The sequence below is a fragment of the Crocodylus siamensis genome, chromosome 1, assembly GCF_052110815.1.
Source record: "Crocodylus siamensis isolate JL-2025a chromosome 1, ASM5211081v1, whole genome shotgun sequence".
In the NCBI taxonomy this organism is placed as follows: Eukaryota; Metazoa; Chordata; order Crocodylia; family Crocodylidae; genus Crocodylus; species Crocodylus siamensis.
In genome coordinates, this window is record NC_143395.1 from 875,776 (window position 1) to 888,858 (window position 13,083).

Below are 13,083 nucleotides of genomic sequence, written 5' to 3' on the forward strand. Positions count from 1 at the left end.
GGCTGCTCTGGGGCATCGCTCTCGAAATATATTTTTCCAGGAAGGAAGCTCTGGGATGGCTTTTGGGTCCGAGGTCCTTGTTCTGTGGGATTGTCAGCGGGTCCCTGTGGGCGGCCGATGTGTCACTTGCAGCAGGTGACGGCAACAGAGCACCCTCCGCCGGACGCGCTGGGAGCCAGGATCTGGAGGGAATTGTCACACAATAGACAGGGTTTAAATGGTCCCCTGGGGTCAGTGATGGCACCGTCCTTCCCCCAGCCCTCTCAGCCCCCCCAGCATCAATGAGAGCATTGTTTGTGGCCTCATTTCCACCCCCCGGCTCTGAGCACTGACTGCTCTCGCTGCAGCGCGCCAACAAAGAGGGACTGTGCTCACACATGGAGGGGCCTGCCCAAGCGGGACACAAAGCCGGGCCATTCAGGGCAAGGGCCCCCATGGCCTCGCCAGCACTGCCCTTGCCGGCCCTAGGGTGGCTGCAGGGCAGGAAACCAGGCAGGGGCAGAGAGCAAGAGGCTTGCACTCAAGCATCATGGGGCTAAAGCGCGCCCGGGCTGCGGCTGAGGTTCATTTCAAACCGCTTCTTTACGCACTGGCGTTTCAGCGGTTCCTAGAGCATGAGTGGAAGGTCCCAATGCGCCAGGCGCTGCACATCTGCAACTGTCCCTGCCCAGAGGGGCTAAAATACAGGTTAAGGAGGCAAACAAAGGGAGGTTACCCCATTTCATGGACAGGAACTGGGGGGGCACATGCATGGGGTTTTTCTGGTTGCAACTTGGGGTTGGGAGGGAATTCTGCCCCTTCTTCTTTCTGCTACGTGTCAGGGCTTTATTCATTTTTTAAGCCTTCCTCAGAGGCACTGGGTGTTGGCTGCAGCCCAGGCTGGGGATGTGTACTGGGCTGCTGGGACTTAAAGCTGGAAGTTCCTCCACTCACAGTCAGACCAATGTCATATTTGGGGTCAGGAAGGACTTTCCTCCCCTGGTCAGACTGGTACAGACTGATGCGGTTTTGCCATCCTCTATAGCAGGGGCACGGCCTCTGCTTGGGATCTTTTGAGGGTATACTAATAACCTTTATTGCAGCCGGCTACTGTGGTCCCATAGCTACAGAGGCAGGCTCCCTTTTGCTCTGCTTCTGATCCCATGACTCTCTCAGGGCTGCCCAGTGAGTCCGTATCAATGCGGCTCTTCTTTAGCTGTCTGGTAGGTACATGCAGTTGCCCAACCGGCAGTCAGCTGAGCTCCAGAGCCCTGCCGAGCTGGGTGCAGGCACAAGTGGCTGTGAAAGGTGAGGCATCGTGGGGAGCACTGTGAGGCTGGGAGCATCATCCCAAATCACAGGGTGGGAAGCAACCCAGACTCCCTGCAAGCCTGCAATGCAGCGATGGCCCTCGAGCCAGCCTTGCAGGAGGCCGGGAGCTGCAGAACCTGCTGCTACAGCGGGGGGCAAACAGCAAGCAGGTGAGTCCCAGGCGCTGAGCTGCAGCGGGAGGAAGACTGGGCAGGCAGGGCCGCTGAGCACAACTGGCACATAAAGCCAGCCCTGGCCCTCCAGGTGCACCAAAAACCTGTCTGCGCTAGGGCTGGAGGCCGGGGAGGCAAATCCTGCATTGCTTTGCCTCCAGAAGGGCAAAGCCTGGGCCGTGCTCTCAGGACACGCCAGGCCAGGGTGGAAGCAGTTGGTTTCAGTCCCAGGAACACAACTGTTGGAGCTAGTCATGAAGCAATTTAGCTAATTCACCCCCGTACAGGAGCAGCCAAAGAGGCCTTGATGTGTTTCCCAAGGGGTGAATCCCGCTCTGGTTTTTTAAACTGAGTTAAAGCAACGTTTATCCACAGCCTTAGGAGTGACTGGAAAGGAGCTGTTTAGGACACAGCCTGTTTCTTCTACTTCAGCCTTAACTCTCAGGCCTGTTCCTACCCTAATAAATCTTTTGGTCTCCTGTTGCCAGGCTCGGCTGCCGGTTCTGTGGCTGGGAGCTGCAGGGTGGGAGCCCCTTGAGTGAGCTGCAGCTTGAAAGCTGGACCCATTTGCCGGGCTGGAGGGAGACCGAGGTATAGAGATAGATATACAGAGAGAGCACTATAAATAAGCAGATGAGGTTGGGTCTAGGCTAGCCCTGTTTGTCCAGCCTGCCTGGAGAGACACTGCCGCTCGTTCCTGGGGGCAGAGTAGGTAGGACGAAGGCAGCTGGTTGTCCCCCCACACAAGGACCAGGGGGTGTGGGAACAGCCTCAAGGGCACAGGGCATTTTTGTGAATGGAGCGGGGTTGACAGAGGGACATTTGGTGCTTCACAAGTCACATGGCTTTGCTGCCCTCCAGTCCTTGCTGCTGTAGCAGGGACCGGGCATCCTCCCTAGAGACCTGGGTCTTTTCTGGGCCCTGGAGAAGGAGGCCGTGAGCAGGCCCCAGAGTGGCTGTCCAGGCTGCATTCACACAGAGCACAGATAAGATGCCGGTGGGCAGCCCATGCATCTCTTGCTGGCACCACCAGCCAGGCTGCCTGCTGGGCAGGGCCGTGCCACCAATCCCCAGCGCTGCCAGAGACACTGAGGCTGGGGCTGGGACAGGCTCCAGCTCCAAAAGGGAAAGAGGAGCCTGCCCTGGAAGTGTGTGACCCACGCACTCCGCAGGCTGCAAGAGCCCATGTGGGATACCCACTCCAGTGGGAGCCAACCCTTTTGGCAGGTGTGCCACATATCCACCTGGCACCCTCCCCTAGTGCCACTCCGAGTCTCCTTCCCCTACCCGAACTGCTGCTCTGCTTTCTGTTCCCTGCCCTTTGTGTCGCTGTGCTGCCTGTCCCCTCCTGGATCTGTCGTGTGCTACCTCAGGGGCTGGCTGTGCCGCCTGTGGCATGCGTGACACAGGCCGGCCACCCCCTCTAATCCCCTCCCCTGCCCAGCTGCAGTCTGCGCTGTCCCTACCCCAGCCCAGACAGGTGCCTGCCCAGCCTTTGCCGGGATGCTCTGGGGAAGGAGACTGCCCAGCTCCCCTGGGCAGCTGGGCCCATTGTCTTGCTGCTCTCACAGTCGGGAAGCTTTCCCCTGAGGTTTGATCTAACACCTCCCTGCAACCTGCTCTCTGCAGCAGAGGGAACGGCAACTCGCTCTTCTCTGCAGGTATTTGGGAGCTGTCGTCCTGCTCCCCATGATTCTCCTTCTCTCCAAGCTCAACCTACCCTGTTCTCTCAACTTCTCTTCACTGATCCCCAAAGGAGGGGAGTTTGCAACTAAGTCCAGCTCTGCCACACACTCCCTTGAGGACCTCTGCTGAGGCCCTTTCCCTGTCCGTGCCTCAGTTTGCCACCTGCAAAAGAAGGATAAAAATAATGACAGACCTCCCCAGGAAGAGGGTTTGGGACACATGCATTCCTGGCCCCTTGACGTTTGGAAGCCAGAGAAAGAGATTTGAGCATCATTCATCTACCCACTCATTTAGCGCTTCCTAAACTCATGTATGACATATGCTTGAGAAACTCTTCTGTCTCTAGCATCTTTGGCATGAAATGCTGCTGTCTCTGTAAGGCTGGACAGTATCCTGTTTGGACTGCAATAAAGCCCTCCATTTTTATTTCCCCCCCTGCATCATCTGTGATACCTGGAGCTGCCCCTGTCTGGGGCTGTTTGAGCCACTTTCCATGGCTGCGCAGTGCCTGGGCCTATGCATGCTGCCGCTGGCTGGGATCTGGTTTCAGGCTTGCCCCTGTCTCCATACAACGGTCTTTGAAAGTTTTGACAACAAGGCAGTTTATTGTCAGGGCCTTCAAAGCGCCTGGCACTTCCAAAAGCAAGCACTGGCTGTTTGCCAAATGGGCTTCTTTGCATTGGTCCTTTGTAGCAGGGGCAGAAGACCCAAATGGGGGGTTGATTGTGCTGGGTGGTGTTGAGAGAGCGTTGTGGGGTCAGGGCTCATGACTGCTTTGCCAGGAGGGGTTTAGGGCAGGTGGGAGATCCAGCCTCTGGTGACATATCTGTGTTTTCCGAGCAGAATTTGAGTTCTTTTGTGCCCGCACTCCAGCTGCCTCCAAGGCCGCAGGTCCCTGCTTCCCAATAGCAGTTTCTCCACCTCTCCTGAGTGCAAAGAGGCCAATTGTCCTTGTTTGGTGGAAGCTGCATGTGAGATGTGCCCATATCTTTGGCCAGCAGGTCGGTCCTGCATTTGGCAGCACAGGGTGCACACATGCTGGCAGTGGCAGCTGCTGTCTGCCCCCAGGACTACTCTACCAGGGTAGAGACAGCAAGGTCTCATGGGGTCTGAGCTGCTGAGGGACTTGAACCTGGGCTGCCGGAGGGAGGGAGGGAGTTTTCCTCCGTCTGTCTAAAACAGCTTGTTGGAGTTAAACACTTTCGGCAGCTCTTCTCTGGAACAGCTCAAAGGCACTGCCAAGGGGCTCCCGTGGTCTGGGCACAGGGAGCAAGCTCTTATCACTCACCCGCTGGGGCACGCGCTCCCATGCTGTCTTCTCACAGGTTGCCCTGAGCTCTGCGGAAAACAGCCCTGCCTCGGCTTCTCATGCCAAGGCCTTTACGCATGGCAGCGGGTGAAGCCTCCTGGGAGCGAGATGGCTCTTGTCATCCCACGTGCCAGGAAATCGAGGCAGAGGAGAAGTTTGCACAAGGCTATAGCCCCCTCGGTGGCAGACGGTGATGGAAAAATGGGTGAGACACTGCCCTGGGCCTTGAGGGATGTGGGTACAGCTGCTAGCTCTGCCGCTGGGTTCCCACCTAGCCTTGGGCATATCATTCAGTTGCCCTGTGACTGAGTTTTCCAGGTGTAATTTGGGGGTTGGGATCCTTCCCTGCCTAGCCCCTGCCTTGTCAGGGTTGTATGTGCTTCAAGGCAGGAACTGGCTCTTACTCTGGGTGTGCACTGTGCCTTGAATGAAAGCCCTGATCTTGGACAGGCCCCTTAGCCCCTAACAGATATGTTATAGTGAGACTATCTTGAGGCAGGCGCTTTTTCCACCTTCCACCCTTTACACTGTGACTGGCACCCTGGCAGCCTGGAGGGGCTGGATTTGCATTGGAGCCTCTCAGACTCTGCTTTTGACCATGTTGAGGTCAAAAGCTTCTTCCTCCCCAGCCCCATGGTGAAGCGAGCCTCCTGCGTGCTATTCTACATCTCTGCTGGGCTGGGGAATGCGTGTGTGCAGACACAGGGCGCCCTGAAATGCCAGGTTGCGTGCACATGTGTGGCTGCTGCTCAGGTGCACGCTTGCTGGTCCTGTATCTAGTGCAGAGCAGCTGTTCTGCCCGATATTTACCTTTCCCTTGTCAGGGCTGGCAGGCCCCAGACTCGTTCGACCTGTTTGGATTCCAGCTGAGGCGACTCTCAAACACTCCCTGCCTTTCCCCAGCTCCCTCTCATTCCCGAGGGGTGTCAGGAGGAATCCGGCACGCAGAGGACAGGGCTGGAAGCGTGACATGCCTAGGCTCTTGCACACGGCCGTGTGATCCTGGCAGGAGACCGCAGCCAGCTTGTGCACAAGAGGGTAAAACTGGTTTAGGGATGATTACAACTGACGCTGAGCCACGGGGCACTTTTAAGGTGGCCAATTCGATCAGTTCTGTTGTTGGGAGAAGGCAATACTAGCTCTAGTAGTCAGCACCGGCACTGTGAGCCGCAGAGCCCAGTGCAAAGACGGGCCTACGTTATGGTGCAGGTGTCTCAGGACTATGCTGCAGTGTCTGGTGAGGAGCTGTGCTCCCGAGGCAACGATCTCCTGCCAGAGGCCGAGGCACAGGATGCAGCCAGCTGCCTCTGCTTCCCTGGGGCACAATTCTTCCCTGGGAACCAGCACTTCCACAAATTGTCTTTGGAGGCATTGCCGCGTTGCAGGGCAGCGGGGACCCAGCAAGCACATCTGTTCTCACATGAACTGAGGGGTGTGACTGCAAGATGAGAAGGGAAACTTGGATGTAAGGCGCTAGAGAGAGTGCACACCACGTGTGGCCTCCGAGTCCTGGGACTGACACATGCAACCACCCTAGATATAAATTCAGTTCCATGCCAGTGCCTCCCCAGTCCAGCCGGCAGCAGTTTCCAGATGTTAGGAACCTCAGCATCAAACTCCCCTGTGCTTGCTCTGGGTTTTCTGCTTTCCTAAGGGCTCCAAGTGAGGCGTAGCACTTGTCCCCGGCTTTTTGGGCTGCTTGCCCACTGCTCCTGTGGACCTGCTTTTTGGAGAGCACAGGGTTGGAAGGGACCTCCTGTGTCATCAGTCCAGTTCCCTGCTGTTGTGCGACCGATTGCCTAAAGTAGGGCAGAACTGTTTCGGCTCCAGGACTAGGAGCCAGCGTGGTGCTCTTTAAGCAGCACAATAGCAGAGGCTGGAATTTCTTTTGCCCTGTGACCTTGGGGGGGGGTCCACGAGCACGTCCACCTGTGCCTTGTTGTTCAGCAAGCACTTGTCAATAGCAGCAGGACCTGCTTGGAGCAGTGACTCAGCCGAGTGGCTCTGACTCAGCTGTATATCTGATTTTCCCACCAGCTCAGTCCTGGAGTCATTGGGCCTGGTGGATACTCATCAGCATGGCACTGTCATCCCGTCACACAGGCACTCAGGGACAAGCCTGCCCAGGCTAACCCTCAAAGCATTGCCAGGCTGCAGGGACTCTCATCATCAGCACATCCCTGGTGGTGCATGAAGCGATCACTCATCTCTAGGCCAGCCAGCAGTGCCCTGGGGCTTAAGCAGGGGGTGACAGCAGTCCTGGGGGCAGCTTTTACTGCACAACAGCAGTTTTCTTGGCCCTTGGTGGAGAAGCAGGCATAGAAACCCCCAGCCTGGCTACCTGCAGGCTCCGCGTTGCATCCTGGTACAGCGCTGGATAGGTAGGTAGACGCCTCGAGAGCCTGGGAGCCAGCAGCCTCTTGGCTCTCGCTGTCAAGAGGAAGGAGGTCGTTCCTGCTTCCCCTCCGAGTGAGACGCACGCCAGCCCGGCGCCTGGCCAAGAACTTCACACTGTGTTGCTCTGGGTGTCACTTGGGGCGTTAGAAAAGTAAAAACCCTCCTTCAAAGGCCTCCTGCTGGTGCATGGACAGGGCAGGTGAACTGTGGCTCAGCTGGAGATGGCGGAGGTGTGAATCCCCTTCACACACAATGCAACTGCTTAGCAGGCGGATGAAAGGCCAGCCCCTTTCAGTGGCTTCTTTCCCCTGCAGACCTCTAGGCATCGAGTTAAGCTTCAGGATCCCCTGCAAAGCCAGTAACAGCCTGCTCAGTGTGCATGGGCACTTCTGCCCTCTCCTGCATGGAAGCAGAACTGCATGCACATGTGTCCTAAGCCCTGTACCTCTAGCAGCTTGTGGAGATTCTCCTTCTCTTCAAGTGCCTTGGCGCCTGGACTTTCTGAATGGGAAGTTGCGGGTGCAGCTGCTGTGAAGTGTTCTGGAGTTGTTCTGGAGTTGCCAGAGGGAAATCGGAGCTGGGTTTTTCTCTTCAGTGTATATAGGGCATGGGAAGCTTAAGGGAGCTGGCCAAGATGGTATGGGGCCTCACTGGCAGAGCTGTGAATGGAAGCTATGCCATCCCCTTCACCCCACAGTGCCACCTGCAATGCAAACACCTTCTTTCTAGCCTGCCTGCACTCTCTTCTGCTGTGCAGAGGCAGGCATCCAGCCCAGCACCTTGGCGGGAGCACCAACAGGCATGCCCAAGGCCTGATAGGGAGCAAGGCTCCGGTGTGGACTTGCACTGCTTATCTCTGAGCAGCGGGTCGGGTCTTTCAGACTTTGAAGCCGCCATATAAGTAGAATGACAGTTATTTGGTGTGGCGAGATAACCCTGCTGTGAATGCCCCTGAGGCTCACGGGGGCTTTGGCAAGCTGCAACCGCAGCAAGGCAAAGCCACCGAGCCAGAGCAGTCAGCCACGCAGCAAAGCCAGGAACAAGCAGGGCAGCCAGACGCATGGGTTAATGATTCCCAGAGGGCCCCGGTTCAGCTGCTTTGAACCCACCTTGGTGCTTTGGGAGTTCACTCTCAGCTGCCTGGAGGGCTCTGGCCATGCCTCAGTCCCTCCCCCATCCCTGGGCCCTTTCACCTTCTGGGAATTAGTGATCTGTGGCATCCTGCAGCCTCAGACGTGATGGCAGTGGAGAGCCATGGGACCCAGCAAGGCTCAAACAGGCGGCGTGGGTACTCGTAGCAGCCCTGACACGCCAGCACAGCGATCAGGCTTCACAACCTGCCCACTTTGCCCACCTACCCAAGCATGTCCACGCTCCACTGCAGGCCCTGGGGGGCACATAGGGTGGGCATTTCCCTAGCTATTCCACATGAAAGCGAAGCTTGGGCTGGGCAGGTCTTGGGTTGGGGCCCTGCTTCCTGCAGCCCCTCATCAGCCCGCCTTTTATCGTCTCTTGGGCACTGCTTTAAAGCCAGCTCAGGCTGGAAATGATCCAAACTCCCCACCACTTGGCAGCTGCTTGCAGGGTCCACAGGAAAGGTGTCTGATGGGTCTCAGTACAGCTGCACCATTGCAAAACAGCCCACCAGCACAGCAGGCCTGAACTGACAACCCTGGGAACCACTCCTGGACCAGGAGCAATGCACCAAGGAGACTTAAGGTCCCCTCTCACTGCAAAGGTTGCACGTCCGCTGGTGTTGCCTTGTTGTCGGGCAAATGCAGGATTTCTTCCCTGTCAGAGCAGGGAGGCAGTGGAAAGATGCCTAGGGACGGCGCAGACTGCATCCTTGGAGGTGCTCAAGAAGAGTACTGGTCAGGGATGATCTAGGTCTAGCAGTGCCTATGGTCTACTGTGGGTATTTCCCAGGCTTCTGGGATTTACTGGTTGCCCCCTCCCTCTCTTTCTTTTACAGGTACCCAGGGTGTTTTTAAGCCTTCCTCAGAGGCATTGAGTATTGGTTGCAGCCCAGGCTGGGGATTTTAAGTGCTTGGTGGGACTTAAAGCCAGAGGTTTCTGGCTAAAGGGTTTCCCCCTTCACTCACAGTCAGACCCATCACCATATTGGGGTCAGGGAGGAATTTCTCCCCTGGTCAGATTGGTAGGGACTGTGGAGGTTTTTTGCCTTCCTCTATGGCAGGGGTCATGGCCTCTACCTGGGATCTCTCGAGTGTATATTAACAACCTGATGGGTGTGAAATGAGGAAGAGTTCAAGAGATCTCACAGACTGTAACAGGGTCTATTTTGTTCCGCTTCCACGTCAACTTCCCACTTGTCCTTTCAATGGATATTGGAGGAAAGAGGAAGCTTCTCTGAGATTCAGCCCATTTTCTCCTTGTGCTTAAAAAACCAGAGGTCAAGCCAACCCATCCTTTTAGCTATGGAAAGCTGGAATCTGCGCTGGGCTCCTGGCAGGTTCAAAGGCCTTTCTCAGATGTATTATGAGTTATCACCATAAGCTGATAATACTTGAAGTCCTTTAGATCGAGCAGCAAATCATAACGTGGAATTTCAATGAGTCAGGAAGGGGCCCTGTTGCTCCATTAACCCAGCTGGCATCGTCTCTGCTGAGGCACTTCATTGATCGGATTTATCACCCATGGTGTTTATTTACACCTGAACAAACAGAGCGAGACTAGTAATAACTTGGAGTTTAGACCCGCTTCGATTTCTCATTGCTAGAGAGCCCAGCACATTGCTGTCGTAAGGCAAGTGCAGAAATGCATGAAGGGACAATGCAACCCTGTGCAAAAACAAACAGCCGGGCCCCGGCGAGCTGGGAAGCTGTGAGATGCTTTTGACAGCTCTGCAACTCCGGTCTGAGTCAGGACTGCTCTCCTGTGTCATCGGGCTGTGGGACACGTGGCTCTTTCCCCTGTGACAAATGGAGGAAGGAAGGCCTTGAGGCAACAGCAGAAGACAAGTTGCAACAAGGGCATGACATGCCGGACACCGGTAACAGACAGGTTGCTCTTTCCTGGCCACACTATGACCTGGGTGTGGGTCATAGTTACCCAAGTTCATTCTCTGGGTGAGATGAGCGTCATCTGGACCCGGCGGCTGCTGCTGCTGCATCTTCCCATTAAAAAGAAACCAGGTTTTAAGAGATTCAAGTTGCAACCTGCGCAGAATGATCCAGCCCAGCAAGGAAGCACGTTAAGGGAGATGTTCCTTCAACTCCAAGAGCAGCAGGATGGTGGAACTAACTTTTCTGGGATTGCCTTCCCTCGAGGTTTCCAAAAACAATGCATCTGTCCAGGCTGGGTTAGGAACAGTGTGTCCTGCATCTGTGAAGAGGCTTGGACTAAATGACCTTGGAAAGCCCTTCCAGCCCAAGGGTGGGATGTCTGTGTCTAGAACAGAGGTTGGAGGAGATGGCTTGAAAGGACCAAGGAGCAGTCCTGCTTCCTATGAGCCATGGCAATAGCTACCATTGCTCATCTGATCACATGGCCCAAAGCAGGTTGCTTCTGCAGTGGCCCAACGGGAAGCTAAAGTGGGCCCACTACCAAGAGCCTTATGGTTGTGGCTTTTGAAGCATTTTCTGGCCAGTGGTTGTGGGGAGTGTGATACTTCTAGCTCAGGAGCCTCTTTAAGTCTCCAAGCAGCACCATGAGCATGCGTTAGGGCTGCGTTGGCCTAGCTGTGGTGACAAGCCTGTGAATTTCTGCAAACACCCTGTGTCAGGTCTGTACTGCTGCTTCTCGGTTCCAGCCAAGCTCCTGGGTCACCGAGGTGTGCTTACACTGCATCCCCACTGCTTCTGGGGAGGCATGCACCACCCATCCATCTCACACTCAGCAGACCCAGCAGCATGCCAAGAAAGCCCCTCCAGAGGCTGCTTATCATGACAGCTCTCAGGACCCATGTCCCCTGGTGTGCTTGAGAGCAGCCTCACCAGTGTATTGTTGGGTTTGGCATGTGCGAGCAGGGGGAGGCCCTTCCCCGCTGTGCCTGCACCATCTTCAGAGTCAGGTCCTCCGGCTGTTGGCTTGCAAAAGGATTTGCTTGGGATTCTTTTCTCAAGGAGGTGGGGATTGGGAGCTCAGCACCGCTGAGCCACAGGCTTCAAGGTTTCTCCCAACAGCGGTCCAAAATCAAGGTTGCTGCAGGCTTTAGCTGACTTGACTGCAGCTTCCCCACCCAGGGACAGCAACTGGGATTGACTTCACAGGGATATCAGGGGTCTTAATTAACTGGCTTCCTTGGATTGATGATGCCACGGAGAAGTGTTGAAGGCCCTGCCCTTTGGGTTCCTGGAGGGAAGTTACAGGGGTGTAGGTTGTAGCCATGTTGGTCTAAGGACACGGGCAGACAAGGTTCTTTGGGTAAATCCGATATATTTTATTAGACCAACTCAAATAGTTGGAAAAATTCTTCTTTGCAAGTTTTTGGATATAAATACCCTTCGTCAGGCTGAGGAAGCATGTGCAGTTGGTCTGAGGGTTTAAGGGAAGAAGGTATTGAAGTGGGTTTACTTGCCCAGCCAGCACTGATGACCGGGCCACTTTGACCACTGGTTGCTGGCGGATCTGCTCCATAACGCAAAGCAGGAGAGTCGATTCCCTTCCCACTTCTGGAGTGTCACGTGGAGATGCTGTGAGTGTGCCAGAGAGGCTCCTCTTCGGCATGTGGAAGGCGTGTGAGTTGAAGGCCCGAATACTGCTATGGACCGCACCTCACACTGACCTTGGTGAGGCCAGCAGTTGCACATCTGGGGGATCATCTGAGACCTGAAGAAGACCCACAAACATAGCAAGGCAGCAAGCAGTCCCTGGTTATTGCACAGAGACAGAGGCTCAGGCAGGGTTGTAGCAAGTGTAACTTCAGGAAGAAATGGCTCCTGATTCATTGGCCCCAAAATCTGTTCGTCAGACCTCGGCTTCTGGACACTGTCCCTTGGGGATGTGTTGTCCTGCTGAAATGTTAAACTGGCCAGGTGTGCATTCAGCTGGCTGTGAGCACTGGTGGCAGGATGAGAGGCAGACCTGGAGTGTTCCTGTTCCCAGTCCAATGGTTGCTTTGTTCTTGTTCGGACGATGCGTCCCGCTCTGAGGAAGGCATGCTCCCCTTGGTGCTGAGCATTGCTCCCCTTGGGTTGTCAGAGCAGTAAATTACACACTGGGTAAGGAGAAGGAAATGGGAGTGATGGGCCAGTGTGAAAAAAAATCTTCCTTCCTCCATGCTTTCCTTTTCAAGCTGTGCAGCTTTGCTGCATGACAGTTAATGACTCAGAAAACTGTCTCAGGCCAGCTCACGTGCAAGGGGCTGTGCGAGCTTGCCTCGCAGCTCAGCCCGTGCGTCCCACCCCTGTCCTGTTCTGGTCAGTCCTCTCTCCCCCTCAGTCCTGACCCAGCAGCAGGTATGAACAGGGCTCAGCTTCTAGCAAGAGAAGCAGGGTCAAATACAAGGTGGCCTTGACTCATTCCTCACCCCCTCCTACAACTGCCCCCTCCTTGTCCTCCAGCACAGATGCAGAAGTTTCTCTCCTGATCTCCCCTGCACCCACTCTCGTTTCCCTCCTCCCTAACCTCTCAAACTCCCTTGGGCTCTTGCCTTCTCAATAGCCATGCACTTGAGTTTCTGCCGTGTAAAAAAAAGAAATGCCCTTGACCCTAGCTCCTGCTCTCACTGCTGCCCCGCCTTCCTGTGCCCACCCCTGGAGAATGCACTGTCTACAACCTCTGTCAGGGTGTCTCTCCACTCCAGCTCCTGTTCCTCGTTGCTCCATCAAAACTGCTCTTAGCAAAGTGCCTGAGGACCTGTTCATAGCCCACACTGTGAACCTGCGCTTGCCCTCCTTCTCCTTGACCTGTCAGCTGCCTTTGACAATGGGAACCTCACGGCTCGCATGTTTTTTTTGCCATTTTATCTTCCTTTGGCTTCCCTGACTCCAGCCTGTCCTGTATCGTTTATTTCCTCTCCTAACAGTTCCTTGTGTTGTCTCCCAGTTGTCCCTCCAGCTTTATGGGAGGACTTCACAAAGCTTGGTCATCATGTGTGTACCTTCCTCTTCACACTCTTGCTGGGTAATCTCGACACAGATACAATTTCAGCTACTCTCTGTGCGGGTGATTCCCCCCATGCTACCTTTCTTCTCACCTGACTCCTGTCCAAATAAAAATCTCAGCCTCTTCTCTCGCTATTAGCTCAAGCTTGACATGGCTGAT